Genomic DNA, 19,117 nt, shown 5'->3' with positions numbered 1-19,117 from the left:
CGGACGAAACTTGTTGGATGACTTGGGTGTGTGACAAGAAGAAGCTAATTCGACTTTTCTTAACCTCCAGATGCAGATCCGGGCGATCAGTGGGATACAAAACGTAAAATGTTCAGCCTGGCGGAAGTATGTACTCTACCGAGTGCTGTACTAGATAGGCCATCCCCTGCACAGAGAGAGGCCAATGTTGCCTAAAATCGTCAATTTTCATCCGATTGACTTGGAATTTGAGCAGGGGTTGCACATTGGGTCACCGAAGCCAAGGTCAAATTAATTTTGAGGTCAAAAGGTCAAGGTTGCCTAAAATTGTCAATTCTTTTATTTTATTTTTTAACTATTTTTATCATGCTTAGCATATGGAAGGAGAAGTCCGAATACAAAGCGGATACGGATGGGCTTTGCCTTTTCAGATGCTTCGGAATTATCTTCTGTTATTTTATAGCAAAGCGAGGCATCTCAATGTGTGTGCTGTCCCTTGGATGAAAGTTAAAATGGGGGTCGCGTCTGCTGGCATTGATTTGTGGACGTCGCAAATCCTACAGTGTCCTTCACAAAAAGTGGGCAAACTATCACCTGCATAATGAGCAAATTGAAATTTCTGCCTCAACGACTTAGTTGGGACGGAATGTGTGAAGGTGGAAGGGGAGACGGTTGAGGGAGAATTGTGTCAATAAAAGAGGGAAGTTGGGTGTGACGTGTAATCTGGAATGTGTCATAGCAAAAACCTCAACATACACAACCCTCAAATAAACAATAAATCCCCATCAGCACTATCAATGTGCTCATAATAAAGAGAGATAATGTCTCTCCATCTCTGTTGTTTTCTTGTCAGTGCATCTCCGGTATACAAGAATGAACAATAATCCTATGGCAAGATCACAGCCTCTTCCATGAGGGATGCATTTGTTTCCCCGGTATGCTATGCCTTCAACCTCCACTTCCTGATCCGGTTTAGAGATGCAACCAAAGTGTTGAAGCCATTACATCAGGGAATATTGCCAACGCTCATCCATATTTTGCAATGGCAGACATTTCTGGATGGTTACGTTCAAAGGTCTTTCAGGCTTTCCTGATTCGCTCGTCAAAAGTCCTTCCTGTCTCTCCCACATATTTAGCCCAACACTCATGGGGAATTGTGTAGCCACACCTATCCTGTCGTTCTGTGGAATCTCGTCTTTGGCCTTGGTAAAATCCTGTCTAATGGTGTAGACAGATCAAAAGTTCACCCTCACCTCTGTCATCCTCAACTCCCAATTTGTTGAGACACTCCTGGCAGAACGGGTAACATACAGGAACTCTTTTTATAACTCCTGTTATTGTGTGATGTCCCTATTCTTCAGGGCTGCCAATCACACTTTAACACTCGAGCATAGGAGGTCAGGATGACAGTTATTCTTCAAATCTCCTTCCAAATACCTCATCTCTCTCCTTCTGCCCTATAATGTCGAGTGTTGACGGCATGTCACATGCTCATTTTATGAGTGCTTTTTACCACAGGCCTTTTGTGTTCCATGAGATGGCATGACCCAAAGAGAAGGTAACATTCGATATGTTTTAGTTACCTCTATACTGCAATGTTTAAAATTCCATCAGGGCCCCTCATATCACAATCATGTCAAACATGGGTAGGGATACCATTTGCTCCTCCTCACAGGTAAATTTAATAAAGGAGAATGCTTCACCAATGGCCTCCTGCCGACAACCAATGGGGCAGATCACAAAAGTGTCGTCCACATAATTGTACCAAATATGTAGTTACAATGGCTGTCACGTCTCTCAGACTCCTCACTACCAAAGCAGACACAGGTGGGCCCATGGCAATGCCAGAAACTTACCTTTAATACCGTACCCCACCCCAAAAAAATAAAATAGTTTTAAGATGGCATTTTTTTTTTAATGGGATTTTGCCCGCCACAAAACCTACAAGGCCACTCGAGGTGGGGGCTACGCAAAGGAAAGAAAAGTATACCTATTAGACAGAAACGAGCCCTAGAGGGCATGCACTGAATTGGTCACATCCTTCCTTGACATTTAATGAACCACCGTCCTGTTTCCAGCATTCATCTCCATTAACTGCTGTCCAGCCACCTTGACTACCAAAGCTGTGGGCACTTTGGTGAACAAAGAGAGCACATCAAATAAAACCATCATTTAGCGGAGTTGTATCGTGATGAGTATCAATCGCTCCGCAAACTAAGTGTTGTTTCAGAATCCTTGCTCAGTTTTTCCCACATGTTTAAGTACGCTAGTAATCAACTTGCACAAACAATAGGGTGGTCCAACTGGTCCATTAACACAAGACACATGAACTGGAATGTGATTTCTTGCTTGTGGATCTTGGGGAAACTGTAATCCCGACAAGAAACACCATTGCTACTGTATAAAACGTGAATATTCAGTATCTAACAACCTTCCTGTTCTCTTGCAAACAGCACACCTGATTCCTGAGGCCTGAGGTTAAGTCTGCTTTCTCGTAGATGTTGCAAGTTGATGCATTAGAGTTTAGTTATACTTGTTGATTATCTGTGCCTTTTCTACTAAAGAGGATAATCTAAACTAAGTAGTCAAATAAGTCTGGAGTTGGCTGGTTAAGATGGCTGGCTTAAGATCTTAGGGTCTTGAGTTTGCGCCCCTGTCGTGCCATTGAAACAACACCAGGTGGGTTGACTCAGCCTGTCATCCTACTGAGGTCGGCAAAATAAGTACCAACTTACACTCCCTCCCCATCTGCCATGCAATCTCCATCACCTGCAATACAAGGTATTGGGTACCTACCCTGATAAGGCCTGCATACACACTATCATAAACACACAAGAAAACTAGAACGGCACTCAGTAGAGAGCATACCTCCACCTGGTTGGCCATATCACTCAATAGTGAAGAATCACTTAAAAAATTGTACTAGCTGGATCCGAATCCGGATCTTCACCAAATTCTAATCATTTCGTCCTTGACACATACGCTACATCTCTGCCATATTTCGTCCGAATCCGTCCACAACTTTTTGAGATATCCTGCTATGTATCGTTTTTGGCCCTATCTCCTAATAGTGAAGAATCACTAAAAAAAAATCTACTAGCCAGATCCGAATCCAGATCTTCACCAAATTCTAATAATTTCGTCCTTGACACATACGCTACATCTCTGCCATATTTCGTCCGAATCCGTCCACAATGTTTTGAGATATATTGTTCACAAACGGACAGACAAACGGAGAAACAGACAGACAGGGGTGAAAACATAACCTCCATCCACCTTTGGTGATGGAGGTAAAAACACAATTATTTCCTCACAACATATCACATTTTAACCCTTTCCAACATGTCCACATGCTCGTCTCTCATGGCCAATCTTGCCAGTTACCCATACTAATCCCCCGACTCACCTGCATACCCCCAAACACAAAGCATGATGAGTCGTGACAATGAGGAATGGTAAATTTTATACAAATCCAATTTCCACTGGGGAGCACGTTCAATACCAGCAGCACCTTCTGCAGTCAATCTGCCCATGTATCCCATGCCAATCACACCTAGGTCTCTCTTCCCAAACCGAGAGCCCATAAATCACAGCACACCATCTGTGGAAGGTCATGTGGCCCTCACCGGGATTTTCCCAATCACTCCATAATGTTCCACAGATTCTCCAGTAGTTGTCCTGTGATCTCTACTCATATCCATTCCACGCGATCTGACCCGCATCCATAGATCAGCCCAGCATGGCAGGTCATAACATGCCACCAAAGCACAATCCGCAACCATGCCAGGTGCCCATGGGTGACCACCTCGGTCCACTGTAGCTCTTAACCCCCTCCAGGGCCCGGTGACCCCACAAGCTTCAGACACTGGCTCGGACACTGCCCCGTTTGACAAGGGATGCAATACTCCACCAGACTCCCGGCAGGGACCAGGCCATGCCACAACACCCGTGGTCAGACCCCACATCCAAATCCTGCTAGTGCAGATAGATATATCGGTTCGAGCGACCGCATTGTCCTTTCCTTGGCCCGTTGGTGGCTGGCTGTGCATCGTCTGAGTGTGCTGAGAGACGTCTGTGCTGTGTGAAGCAGACGGTGGGGACAAGCGCAGCTGGAGTGAACGAGCGGCACGCTAAGGCCTGCTTACCGCGCACGGACTTCGCGCCAGGGCGTGCGTTTCCCGTGTACGGACCTCCAGGATCCGTTCGTGGCTGACGAGGTTCAAGAGCCGCTCAGAGTTAAGTACACAAACATACACATTATGTTCTAGTTATTTTTCCCCTTGTGTTGTATACGAGTCCGTATGGAGGGTCCATCGATTAGGAATTTTAGTTTACCGTGCATTCTTTTGTTATGGCATTTCTTTCAATAAAGCCGGTATTTTTACATTATAATTCCATGTCGGTTGAATTAATTATCGCAGGGTCGAAGATGTCCAGTGGGGTCCCTGAAAGTAAGAGCTTCGTTACCCCTCCTCTCTCCCCGCTGCCCTCCCCAGCGCGTATAAAGAAGGTCCGCCATCGTTGACTGAGCGCGTCCGAGTGTAAAGCTCGTTCGGCTATCCGTCCCCTGGTGTGTTCACCCCGGGAACGCGACAATACATGCAGCAATGCTCTAAATATTAGCTGAATCATGGCTTAAGAAAAGCCAAGGATTCTTGGTAAATATTATAGAAGCACAACACCTATTATGTAACTCAGTTTGGCTTTGAATATATTGAAGGTGACCTTATGCAAGGTCATAATCTGAGTGAAACTTTGATTTTAAAAGATGTGCACTTTTTTTTTTAAATCAAGAACCATTGAATTGATCGTTCATGGCACTGGATGTAATTGAGCATGTAAACACAACCTATAACCTGGCAGAAATTATACAAAAAAGGCGATTGTGCAGAAACGTTAGGCACACAATGCAAACATCACAAGCAAGGTACATGAAAGCAAGAGTGATGAAACATCAGAGCTAAAGCTAAAAAATATATACATTTATATGCAAATTTGGGTAAAAAAGTAGTCTTCAAGAAATGCAAGCAGATTGCACCTATTGTTTCATGGTGAATGGGGAGGATGGAGAGATGAGGAGTAGGAGGTGAGGAAGTGCCTAGCCAGTGTTTTATCGGATGGCTTGACACTCCAGGAATCTGCAAAAGTGGGAGTGCTGAAGAACACACATAATGATTTACCATCTCATTATCGTTCACACAAAGGAGTGCCAGGACATTACTTAAAATGCTGTGAATTTATTTTATGACACATATCCGGCAATGTCAAACTTCACAACAGGGTGAACTTAGAGACTCAAAAGCCAATGCAGGGTATAGTGGCTTAGGCGTATGGCCTGGTGTCCATGTTTCGTACAGCACCAACCTCATGCTATTTTATGATTTTAAGCTATGACCCACCGTCAACAAAGTTGATACAAAACATACCTTATATGGTGAATCATGGATCACACAACCACCTCCTTGTCCATTTATAGTAGAGCGGGCCTGTTGGTCCATTGGACCAAATTTTCATTGGTCTTCATGACCTTGTAGCATACCTGTCTGTTGTACTGCTTGAGCATTAGCCTGCCTTTCACCAAGCCCAGATGTGTTTGGGTGAGGGTGGGGATTATATGTTCGTTATTATTATTGGCAAATTATACTACTTGTATTGTTGTTGTTAATATTAGTAGTATTCATTAATATATGCTTTGTTACAATATTATCATTGTTTTTGTGATTTTTTTGTAATTAGAATGCCATGCCGTGGAAGGATGTATTAAGCTGCCCTATACACCTTAACATGGCATGATATGCATTTACCGATCTTGATCAGACTTGGCACACAGATAATGAATGATGGCTTACATGTGCTATTTTTCGAGATCAGATCCAAGATGGCCAATTAGTGGCCATTTTGTTACTTATTATCAGACATGCATGGTCCAATTTTGTTCAAACTTGGCACAAGCACAGTACATGATGGTATACATGTGCACCTCACTATATTTTGTGATCCGATCATAGATGGCCGACTTGTAAATTGGCGGCCATTTTAATTGTGAAAAAACCCGATATTGAACACATTCTCAACCATTTCTCGGACATGCGTTTAAGAACCTTGTTACAATTTGGCACACACATGCATATGTAAGCCATTATTCATTGACATATATATTTTAGATGAGATCCAATATGGCTGACTGGCGGCATTTTGGTACTAAAACGTGCCCCCAACCATTTAACAGACATGCATGGCCCAATTTTGTTCAAACTTGGCACAGCACAGCACATGATGGTGCACACGTGCACTTCACTATATTTTGTGATCTGATCAAAGATGGCCGACTGGCGGCCATTGCTATTTGCTTTATTTATTTATTTGCAATAATGAGAACAGGAGCAATAGTCACAGGAGGAAGCACCAGTTTAGAAACTTGACATAACATTAGCTTTAAAGGTGATGGGATTAGTATTTTTTATTTAATTTTACATCGCTGAATTAACATCAGGGGGGTTGACTCAGCCTGTCATCCTTCCGAGGTCGGCAAATTGAGTACCAGTTCACTGGTAATTCCCTGTGTGTCGCAAGAGGTGACTAACAGGGTTGGCGGCAGGAAGGGCATCCGGCCGTAAAACATTGCTTCAAAAAGGGGTCCATTGGTGCCCGAAAAAGGCCAACCCCTGCTCTGCGGGGGGAAATGGCCTCTATAGGTGGTTCAATCTGATCAAAGATCGCTGAATGGCGGCCATTTTGTCGATGCTTATAACGTTTTATTGGACAACATAATGGTGAGTATAATTCCATTTTAAACCTACTAGGGCATGCCCGTACTATATACATATATGCCCGTACTATATATCTATCTAAAATTATATCCCCCCCCCCCTCTATTTACATGAAATGGTTTGGTCCATTCGCAACGCCAAAGCGAACGGCGAACGGCTTGCGAGTACAGTGACAATCCCCCCCCTCTATTTACATGAAATGGTTTGGTCCATTCGCAACGACCACAGAACCCCCCCCCCCCCCTCTATTTACATGAAATGGTTTGGTCCATTCGCAACGCCAAAGCGAACGGCGAACGGCTAAATCGCCATAGCTCGGTAAGTACTTGTCCGATTAATTTCAAACCTTGAAAAGGCACATCCTCGGGTCCCCAGCAATATACCTGGCAAGTTTCAAGTATATCGGACCGGTAGTTGTCGAGAAATCGTTGTCGTATACACACACACATACACACACACATACACACAGAGATTAGTGGAATTATAGATAGATAAAGCTATTTTTTAACTCATGGGGGAGGGTGGGGGAGACATTTTATGTCTTTTTCTCCTCGTTTCCACCTAATTTTGAAAAGGCAGCTCATTGACAGGAAATTAATTTTGTTTGACTGGTAAGTGTTGAATATATTGATCTGTAGGATGACATTAACTACAAAAACACCTCTCAGGTTCGCATTTAAACCTTTGTTAGAGGCCAGAAAAGCAGGGTTCCTGGCCCTGACAGATTATCAATTTGATTGGTGCACCTCCTGTGATACAACCAATATGGGACAGTCGGAAAAAATATTCTTCTTTTTTAATATGATATTTTAAAGTTCCATTCTTGATTTGTTAACCACGAGAGACAATCCCTCTCTAAAGCTATGCTTTGCATTAAAGTACTGCCTCATTAGCACATTTTACTCCCAATGCCCGCCTGCCATGCCCGATTCGAACACCCAGGCGAAAGCCGTTTAGTCTGTTCGCTCCGATTAGCCGCAAAGATGGTGAAGACGAAGGAAGCAGCATCCCGCGCTGTCCATTGAACAAGCCTGGGAAGATGATTTATTATCTGTGCAATGCAAGTGCAACAAGGAGCAGTATAAAAAGCTGATATTTGACGTGACGAGTACTCATTGTGGCATGCTGATTCCACAAATGGAAACTTAGACTCAGTGATTATTAATTGGCAAAGATTTCTGTCAATGAAAAAAATTCTACTGGTTCTATTGGAGTGAATCAGCGATCTAGGATTTTTTTTGTGTTCCTCTAGGATGACATACCAAATGTACATGAATAGATCATTAGTGATTCCTGTACCCACATATTAACTACTTAGGTAACTGCCGTTTTGGCAAGGAAACCCAGCTTCAACAAATCCTTGTCCTCAGAAAGTCGTCTGTTATTGAGTATGGCAGTACTCCATATGTGAGGAAGGCACAGGAAAAGGACAACCGTTACAACTGCAGGGAAGATGTGAGAGGTGCTCTGCCCAATCTCAGGACACTGCTTTAGCCAATAATGATATCGACGTTTCCAATCAGGACCAAACCTCCCAACAGAGACAGAGCCAGAAGACTTTAATGGTAATGGTTTCATCTAGTTTATCAAGTTACAATCATGGAGGACGTTCGGCAGTGCTAGGCTTTATGGAAGGAAACAATTATGGAATTCTCCTGAGACAAACCGAAGCGGGAATGGCCAGTACAGTTTGATTTTGACACATAAATGGAACCGTTTGTTCACCACTTTTCTCCACCACTGCAACACGTTTCTGTCTTGGTGCAGGTAGCAGGAGCATGCGTCCAGCTCTGTCGGAGCGCAATGCTCAATGTTGAAAAACCCAGTGCTCGGAGATCCTGAATTGTGTTTCAAATCAGCCGGTTGTCATGAGTTAATGTAACCATCGAGTATTTATAATATTGCTTTCACCCCACAGAAAGCGCAAATTATATGACGGCGTAAAAAACAAGGGGATGACCAAACCCCGAGTCGTAGAGCCGGGTGTGGTCCGGATACTGGTTGGAGAAAAATATATACGGTACATACTCGATCCTGTTCATGATGAAAGGAAAAGGTTTTAACCAGGCTCAGTGGCATCATGTTTAAAGTGTCCACTGGGAGGTTGGTTGATCGAACCCCAGCCGAATCATTCCAAGGACGTTAAAAAGGCTTGATGCTTCCTTGCTTTGTGCTCTGCATTTATAAAAGATAGAACAGGGACAAGTCGGATGGCAAGCATTTCCCGGGCATAATGGCCTCCAGCATTGATGTTCCTTCTAAGGGAACTCATATCATACATTATCATATAATTTGTCCCGTTCATTTTGAACTAGTGGAAGCGAGTGGTAAGAATACCACGATAGAAAAAGAAAAAAGAAGGAAGCCTTTTATTATTGCGCTGTTTGAAAAAGCTCAAAAAATGGGAGGTTAAATAAGGAATGTCTTGAGTTGTAATTTTATGCAGTTGATGCTTAAAGAAAAGAAAAGAGTAAAATGAGTTTAAAAAAAAAACATTAATTCAATCAAAATATTCAAATGAGTAGTCTCGGTTTCAAATGTTGCAATATCTGCATTTAATATGCCTAACGATGCAATCCCCTTTGTACAACATTATTTCTGTATCACAATTTTCCCACAGATTTGGATGAATTTGAAACAACTTTTACTTAATAATTTCTCTCTCCGAGGAGTGTTTCAGTGTTTCGAGGTGGGACAGACAGACAGGCATACGACATTATAAGCCTATTATTTGTAATTATAGAGATTTTGTTTGGATTGGAAAATGCACAAATTCACTGAAGGTCTTGTGATTCAGCAGACTCCAATGAAATGTCTAAAATCTGAGTTTGAGTGTTGTGTTGTGCAATTACCGTGACAGCGCAGAAGTGAAGGGAAGCTGTGTAATTATTTTGAAAGTCAGAAGTTTGTGTGTAGTAGTTGTGAAAAGTTGTATGGATTGTAGACAAGTCAAACGACACATCAAAAGAGATCAAATGTCCTGTGTGTGGTATGAAACTCGTGCACAGGAACGATTCCATTGTAACTACCAGCAAAGAAGAAAATGCCGTTTGTAACCAGAGAGGGCACAGAGGGCGAAGGTACAGAAGTAGCCAATGATGGCAGATGTGAATGCTTGGGGCGATTTGAAGTACAACTTGAACCTTGTATGGGAATGTGACCAGAGCTTTAAGGGCGTCAAAGAGCACAAGGATGAAGTGATGGGTAAGTTGATATATTGGTCGAGGAAGGAAAGGTTTAGTTGTGTTTACAACACCACAGCATACAGAAAATATGACCAATCATAGAGAGAGAGATGACTGTCACGGCTTCGGGGAGACACGAAAGAAGAAACTGGAGAGGGCTGGAGCTGAAAAGGAGAAACCTGCCTTGGCAGCAATGAGAGAGGAACTGGAGAAGGGAGATAATAAACTGAGATAGGCTGGGCAACAACAGAGCATTGTAGCCAATCAGAGGAGAAGATGCACATAACTTTTGAAGACCTCAAATAGGGTGATGACACCCTTTTTGAAAATCATAAAAGTGGTTCACTTGAGTCAAAAAGGAAAGAAAAAGTTGAAGAATATCTAAAGTGAACTTCGTCAAATGTATGCAGCAACATCCTCGAGATCATAATCTGGAGACAAATCTATCTATCTATCTATCCTCTTCGGGCTAAATGGCCCATATGGCGTATCGTAAGGCGTAATATCGTACGTACTCTCCTAACTGGCTATCGGCTTGGCTTCATTCCATGATCTCCATCCTGTCTCTTTTGTTTCTTTTTCCACTGTTCTCCTCCACGTTGTTCTCGGACATCCCACTTTCCTTCTTCCCTCAGGCTTCCATGACAATGCTGTCACACAGTTGTTATCATCATTCATTCTTAGCACATGTCCAATCCATTTCCATCTTCTGATCTTGAGTTCATCACTGATCTTCTATTCATCGTTTTGGTCCTTTTGAGAATTTCTTCATTTGATACGATGTACGATGTAAGGCCATTTCATTTTCAATATTCCGCGCAGACATTTGAATATAAATGTATCGACTTTCCAATTGTTTCCGACTGAAGATAAATAAACATTCATAAATAGCAGTGGCTCTTGATTTGAGCAGCATTCCATGATCAGGAAGTAGAAAAATGTGAGGTTCAGGAAGCAGGAAAAAAAATCTCATGCTAAAATCACCTCCGAGTACAAATGGTAGCAACTATTGATTAAGAAATCTTTGCTTGAATCATAGTGTCGGGTCGATTGAATCGACGTCACAAAAGAAGAGGATGCATCGCAATCAACCAGTTTAGACCGATAACTCCACTTGATGTGAGGCAAGGTTTGCCTTCTCACAACTGCAGATCGGTTCACAAATTTTCTGGTAGCTATTTCATTCACAAGTCCTTCAGTGCAGAAGGCAGGAGTTCAAAAGTTTGAAGGCAACATTTTCTTTGCCATAATTATTAATCAGTTGACAATTTTTCTCGTAGCTAATTCAATCATCTAAACATCGGTACAGAAGGCAGGATTTTGAAGGTTTTCCAAGCTGCATGGACCACATTGGCCATCATGAGGAACAGGATTAAAGTTTGGAAAGAAGAAGCAAAATCTTTCGTGGGAAGTTGGATTTGACAATGTCTGTGGTTCAGTTTCATGTAAACTGCATTGGATTTAGTTTGGGTTCCCAAGGATGTCTCTCATCCCATGATGCATCTTTTGTAATCTTTGTAAGTTCTTCTTTCAATTTTCAAATATTGACTACAATCTGGAAAACACGTAAAAAAGGCGTTGTAATAACTGCAAAATGCCTCCAGTTATATTTGTTCTCATAAATGAGATGTTTGCTCAGACGAAAGGAAATTGTTCTCACATTAAGGGACCATTGCTTTAACATTCTGGTGTGTGTTTGTGTGTGTCTGCATGTCTACGTGTCTGTGTGTTTGTGTGTGCGTCTGTTTGTGTATCTGTTTTTTGTTTGTGTGTCTGTGTGTGTGTTTGTGTGTGTGTTTGTGTCTGTGTGTGTGTGTGTCTGTGTATGTATGTGTGTGTGTCTGTGTATGTGTATGTGTGTGTTTCTGTGTATGTATGTGTGTGTGGGTCTGTGTGTGGGTCTGTGTGTGGGTCTGAGTGTGGGTCTGAGTGTGGGTCTGAGTGTGGGTCTGTGTGTGGGTCTGTGTGTGGGTCTGTGTGTGGGTCTGTGTGTGGGTCTGTTTGTGGGTCTGTGTGTGGGTTTCTGTGTGGGTCTGTGTGTGGGTCTGTGTGTGGGTCTGTGTGTGGGTCTGTGTGTGGGTCTGTGTGTGGGTCTCTGTGTGGGTCTCTGTGTGGGTCTCTGTGTGGGTCTCTGTGTGGGTCTCTGTGTGGGTCATTGTGTGGGTCTTTGTGTGGGTCTCTGTGTGGTTGTCTGTGTGCGTCTGTTGTCTGTGTGTGTGTGTGTGTGTGTATTGTGTGTTGTGTGTGTGTATTGTGTGTTGTGTGTGTGTGTGTGTTTGTTTCTGTGTGTGTGTGTCTGTTTGTTTGTGTGTGTGTGTGTGTCTGTTTGTGTATGTCTGTGGCTGTGTCTGTGTGTCTGTCAGTGTGTGTCTGTTTGTGTGGTGCATTTTGTGTGGTGTTTACTAGCTGCTGTGTTTGTGTGGTTTATTGAGGACTTAGATTTATGTTCAATCCAATATGGCTGCTGAACCATGTGACCGATGATGTCATCAATTTAATTCTCCCATACAATTTTTGTGCAGATCATTCTCAATAAATTTCAAACTAATGGATCAAGCCTTATACTTGTCTAATTATGACGTCATAATGAAGGTACTGATGACATCATCATGAATATATGGTGTTCCCTTTGGTGAGTACTTGACAATGAGCCATGTTTCAATTTTTTTTCCATGGAGCCATTGCAGAGATTATAGAGGTGCAATGTTTTTCAGTTTTTACAAGATGGCGCCTTAGGCACATGACATATGACGTCATAATTACCATTAAAAATTATACAGGAGGAGGCACTCCTCTGGTGAAAATTTAGTGTCAATCAGACCAACGGTTGCAGAGAAAGGCATACTCACATTCTATCCGGATAAACAAACAAGACAGACAGACAAAGAGACAAACAAACGGACCCAATTGCAATACACTCTCATCTGGCGAGGGTAAAAAAAAATAGCTTCATACATGTTCAGATGCTTCAGTCCAAGATGTAATGCAGTTTAACATTTGTCGTGTGATAACTGTACTGTCGTGACATTGACATTTGCCGTTGTCTCACAAAGTATCACAATGTATGATATATAGTTTGATTGTAGGAAGCTGTTTAGATCGACAAAAGGTTTGAAAATGTCCATAAGAGGAGCTGTAAATACAAGAATAATCCAAAGGGGATTAAAGCATCTTGGTGTGTGTTCTGTGAGAGACAATGCTTGAATAAAAACCTTGCCAAAAACCTTGCTGCAAACAGAGATACGAGTGTTAAATCAAGAAAAAAACAAGTTGCACATTTGCACAAAGTGGTCTTAAGAGCCATGTGGCTCAAAAACCTCTACAGCTCGAAGTAAACAAATAAAAGAGAATAAAATGTACATCAACCTCCAAACAGTCTGAATACAAAAGTAGATTGGTGCTCATTTCAAATGAAATCAGGATCGTATTGTTTGGTAATAATCAGGGAAATTTTGAATGATGACGGAGAGGAGAATGGCTTCATTATTGCACTAACATCTGCAGTGAAGCATTGCTAAGGATCAGACGAGTCTACGGCCAAATTTCACCAATCCGTGTTGTGCCCTCCATAAAATTGATCACAAGCTTTTGATAAGTTCAGGCAGATTATAATCCAGGATGCCAATCCTTAAGGAACATGAATCATCAGGCAAAAAATAATATCTATCATGAGATAGTGACCCCTGGTGTTGGGCTAGCGGCTAGGATGCCAGCTTAGGATCCAAGGATCCTGGGTTCGAATCCCGGTCGATCGCTGAATTAACGCCAGGGGGGTTGACTCAGCCTGTCATCCTTCCGAGGTCGGCAAATTGAGGACCAGTTCACTGGTAAAGTTCTGTTTGTCTTAAAAGGCGACAAACAGGGTTGGCGGCAGGAAGGGCATCCGGCCGTAAAACATTGCTTCAAAAAGGGGACCAAAAAAAACAACAACAACCACGGTCCCCGAAAAGGCCAACCCCCGCTTTGCGGGGAAAAATGGCCTCTAAACGGTGGTATGAGATAGTGACCCCGAGCACAGAACAAATGTGGTTAAATGATATATTGAGAGCACAAAGGCTGAAAGAAAACTCACAACTTTGGCCTCATGTTAAAAGATCCAAAGATGAACCTGATTGAGATACTGTAGATTGGAACAATATTCAACAACTGTACATTAACAAGCTGTCAATATACAGTTGTGTAATATAATACAGTTATATGGAATTTGAGCCTGGAGTTGGCTTAACGGTTGAGGTTGCTGATTTGAGAATCTCAGGATCCCGCTTATTGGGATGAATGAGCCATTCAAGTATCCTGTGTCGGAGTGGCGACCCATCCAGGATTGTGCCCAATAGCCTGGAAACGGTTTCGGCAGCCCTATGCATCTGAGGATGCAAAAATGAGTGGTCATCATCATCATTGTCATCACAGTCGAAGTGACCTTTGACATGCCATATACCTCTCGGACCAGTAATAGTGTCAAGAGACACAACATAGTGACAAGTTTTACATCTGGGGTGATTACAAGGCCTCGTCCCAACTCGCTCTACTCCAGCCTCGTTGGAAGATGACGAACTAAATTTTTTCTCAGGCTAGTCTCTTTCTTGTTTGCCACCAGAACGGAACCGTCACCAAAAATTCTCTTGGAAAAAAAAAAGATTAAAGTTCTCTTTGACAGATCTGGTAATACGGCTCGTTGTCACGTTTTCGGTCATAATCAATGGAATCCGAGGACGGAAATTATTTTGCATTTCAATCATTGCCTCTTGTTGAGAAACCCATGTGGCCTTGCATCTGGCTTCGTGAATCATACTGTTAGGGTAACCTCTAGTTTTGAAAAAATACTGTTAGTCTCATTTATTGAGCCCACATGTAAAAAGTGTCATCATTGCTCTGCAATGAAAGAAACTGGTAATTTGGTATGGAATTCTTGCACGATGGAGAATGAGATGGCTCCCACATTAAACAAGCATTCTGAGTATTGCGCTGCAATACATGTCCCCTACCGGCAGTGTGAATTATATAATTACCAACCCACGGTTTGAGGTAACTCGGCTAAAAATTATCTGTTGTGCACCAAATAAAGTTCATGAATGGTTGCACAGACCCCTACTTCTCACTAAAAGTGGAAACAGAATGTAAATCGGAGTTAAAATAAGCCCACAAGGTCGCTCCGTGGAGCAGCCTGCACGTATTGCACTGTATGAATTATATAATTATTACCAAAGTTCAAAGTGCCATAACTTTGTCAAAAACGATCGAAACGTCGTGAAGTTCGAACTTGATCTGTAACTTATCATGAGGAAACCATGTGCCAAGTTTGAAATCATTAGCTTTAAGCGTTTAGAAAAAAAAGTCCGGAAGGCTGTTCTTTGCGTGACGGACTGACTGACAGACTGACGGACGGACAGACTGACAGACGGAGGGACGGCGTGCAAACCCATAGTCCCCTCCGGTGCACACCGGTAGGGGACGAATAAGAATGTGAGTCTGTCGGCTTATAGTAAACATCCGTGCTGAATTCATCTGCTGCAAAACAAATGCTGATGTCCAAAATAATGACACAAGTATCTGAAATGACATAAGTGTATTGAAAAGACGGACGATAATTATTGACATAATTCAAGAAATCTTCCACTTCACTCCCAGAAGAAGTCATCATCCCAATAAAGTCATCAATCTAACATTTCAGGATTGGTTTGGAACCATTATAACTATTGATTATCTTTTCTTCGATATAACCGACGAGAAACATGTATATCTAGAAAAAGAGCAATCAGAGATTACAAACCCTCGCCAGGATGTATTTTCCGTGGTTTTTAAGGCTTTTGTGTTAAAACAAATATGCCGGCCGAACCACGTGATCGATGACGTCATCATATTTTTTTTCTAAACGAATTTATTCCTAGATTATGCTCAAGAAATTTCATCTTGATTGGATGAAGTTTTGTACTTGTCGAATTATGACGTCATAATAGAGGCACCTATGACATCATCATTAACATATTTTATTCCCCATGGAGAGTTCCTTACAATGAGCCATGTCTCAATTTTTTCCTATTCAGCGCTTTCGGAGATAGAGGTGCAAAGTTTTTCGGTTTTTTTCCAAGATGGCGGCCAAACCACATAACCGATGACGTCATAATTTCTTTTTTTTCTCCACCAGTTTATGCCGACATGGCGCTCAAGAAATTTCATCTTGATTGGATGAAGTTTTGTACTCGTCGAATTATCTAATTATTACGTCATAATGGAGGCCTTGGGCCGAGAGAGATAAAAATTGGGCACAGTCTATTCCAGGGCAAGACAAATATGTGTGTAAAGTTTGGCGATTCTACGTGCAATGGTGTAGAGCTGTAGACGTAGTACTGCGAACAGAGACAAACAAACAGACAGACAGACAAACAGATGAAAAATCGGCCAGAGGCCGAGGACTTGCCGGAATGTACTTTTTTATCGGCCATTTTGGACAAATATGGCGGCCGAACCACGTGACCGATGATGTCATCATTATTTGTTTTCTAAACAAATTTATTCCTAGATGATGCTCAAGAAATTTCATCTTGATCGGATGAAGTTTTGTACTTGTCAAATGATGATGTCATAATGGAGGCACCTATGACATCATCATCAACATATTTTATTCCCCATGGAGAGTTCTTTGCAATGAGGCATGTCTCAATTTTTTCTATTCAGCGCTTTCCGAGATATAGAGGTGCAAAGTTTTTCAGTTTTTCCAAGATGGCGGCCGCAACCACGTGACAGATGACGTCATCATTATCATATTTTATTCCCCATGGAGAGTTCTTTACAATGAGCCATGTTTCAATTTTTTCTGTTCAGCACTTTTGGAGATATAGAGGTGCAAAGCTTTTCGGTTTTTCCAAGATAGCGGCCGAACCACGTGACTGATGACGTCATCAATTGGGCACAGTCTCTTCCAGGGCAAGACAAATACGTGTGCAAAGTTTGGCGCTTCTACGTGCAATGGTGTAGACGCAGTGCTGCAAACAGACAAACAGCACTCTCTCTGACTCTCTTGAAAATCCTCTCTATCTCTTTGCTGACGACTCTACTCTCTGTCGCTCCATTCCTCATCCCTCAGATCGGCAGTCTGCAGCCTCCTCACTCTCTGCAGACCTGGAAAAAATCACAGACTGGGCAAACAAATGGAACATGTCTTTCAATCCTGATAAATCTCACACTCTTACGATGTCTCTCCGAAAAGACCGACTGGACAACCCTCCCATCCACTTTCTGAATAATCCTCTCCAAGACGTTCTGTCACTCAAGCTTTTGGGTCTCACTATTTGCCATGATCTTTCCTGGGAAAACCACATTTCAAATCTGGCCTCCAAAGCCAGTCGCCGACTGGGCATCCTCCGTCGTGTGAAGTCCTTCCTTGGCACACCTGAGCTCCTCACCACATACAAGGCTTTCATACGCAGCTCAATGGAATACTACTCTCCCCTCTGGGCTGGTGCTCCTGCCTCACACCTAGCTCGTCTTCACGCTGTTGAAACCAAAGCGTTCAGAATTATTGGAATCTCCCGCGATGAAGCTAACTCCAAGGGCCTTTCACTCACTCACCGCAGGCAGGTTGGTGGTCTTTCCGTCTTCTACCGACTCCTCTCTGGCCTTGCCCCCCCAGCTCTCTCTGGGCTCTGTCCCCAAATATTCCTACAGGTCGCACAAGATCTGCCTGCAACCCTCTTATGGTTAAACTGCCAAAATCAAGACTTTCTGCTCACCTTCACTCCTTCATTCCTCTTTTCTCCCGCCTCTGGAACAAACTCCCTCACTCTCTTCAATCCCACTCCACCCTCCAGGTCTTTAAAACAGCTGTTCACCACCATCTCTTATCCTCCCCCATCCAAAACCTTGATCTTTTCTACCCCCGCTAATTTCGGTCCCCTTGTGTTTTATACCTCTCACCCCCCCCCCCCCCCCCCCCATTCCCACGCCTCCTCCCCCCAAGCCCTCTCCCTCCCACACTTCTCCCTGCTCTCAAATGTTGTGGTTGTGTGCTTCCCCTTCTCTCCCCATCTTGTCTTCCGCTCCCTCTTTTTGTATATTTTGTTTGTCTGGTTGATTTGTTTGTGAAATAAATGTTAGCTCTTTCACGAGCCTCGATTCAGTATCCAAAAAAAAACAAATAAAAACAGACAAACAGACAGACAGAGAGACAGATGAAAAATCGGCGAATCTTTTCCGGCAAGTAACAAACCGACCAACCACCATACTTGCCGGAATTTGTTCCGGCAAGTAACAAACCAACCGATCAACATACTTGCCGGAATCTTTTCCGGCAAGTAACAAACCAACCGATCAACATACTTTCCGGAATCTTTTCCGGCAAGTAACAAACCAACCGATCAACATACTTGCCGGAATCTTTTCCGGCAAGTAACAAACCAACCGATCAACATACTTGCCGGAATCTTTTCCGGCAAGTAACAAACCAACCGATCAACATACTTGCCGGAATCTTTTCCGGCAAGTAACAAACCAACCGATCAACATACTTGCCGGAATCTTTTCCGGCAAGTAACAAACCAACCGATCAACATACTTGCCGGAATCTTTTCCGGCAAGTAACAAACCAACCGATCAACATACTTGCCGGAATCTTTTCCGGCAAGTAACAAACCAACCGATCAACATACTTGCCGGAATCTTTTCCGGCAAGTAACAAACCAACCGATCAACATACTTGCTGGAATCTTTTCTGGCAAGTAACAAACCAACCGATCAACATACTTGCCGGAATCTTTTCCGCCAAGTAACAAACAAAAACTTTCTTTTACATATATAGAAGAAGAAATGTCCATGGTGAAAAGGAAATGACTATTTCCTCCTTCCTGAAAACGAAAAGGACTGAAAAGACGAATCGCATGGGAGGTATCATTCACATAGGTGGGTAGTGAAGTGGCCAAAGGTGTCAAAATTCAATCGAGATACTTGCTGATAAGTTCAGTGGGGCAATTGCAGGTAGATATAATAGGCAGCCTGGTGTATCAAGTTTATTAATGTTGGGAAGCAAATAAAAATGCCACAATTGGGATTATCCCGGATAAGATTCACAGCAATGGAGGGCAAATAACCTTTTTTGATGAAATATTTCCCCATTTTAGAAACTAGCCAAAGTACGCCGCGTTGCCAGTGGGGGAGGGGGATTAGAGGGGAGGGGCAGGAGGGGGAGAG

At 42.8% G+C, this 19,117-nt stretch overlaps 1 protein-coding gene and 1 long non-coding RNA gene across 9 annotated transcripts in view; one reads left to right on the top strand and one right to left on the bottom strand.

The window, feature by feature from the left end:
* The window catches only part of LOC137413498 (neurexin-1-like), a 1,626,023-nt gene that overhangs the window by 1,389,036 nt on the left and 217,870 nt on the right, over window positions 1-19,117 (bottom strand). The gene's annotated exons all lie outside the window — the stretch shown is intronic.
* Window positions 4,564-19,117, top strand: part of LOC137426603 (uncharacterized) — an 83,903-nt gene continuing 69,349 nt past the window's right edge. Inside the window, exon 1 of the long non-coding RNA XR_010984379.2 lies at window positions 4,564-4,637. This is a non-coding gene — a long non-coding RNA (uncharacterized LOC137426603). The remainder of the gene's footprint in view (window positions 4,638-19,117) is intronic.

The sequence above is a fragment of the Myxine glutinosa genome, chromosome 5 (assembly GCF_964187855.1).
Source record: "Myxine glutinosa chromosome 5, kmMyxGlut1.1, whole genome shotgun sequence".
Lineage (NCBI taxonomy): Eukaryota > Metazoa > Chordata > Myxini > Myxiniformes > Myxinidae > Myxine > Myxine glutinosa.
The sequence above is the reverse complement of the archived record's forward strand: the minus strand, read 5'-3'. Positions and strand labels throughout refer to the sequence as shown.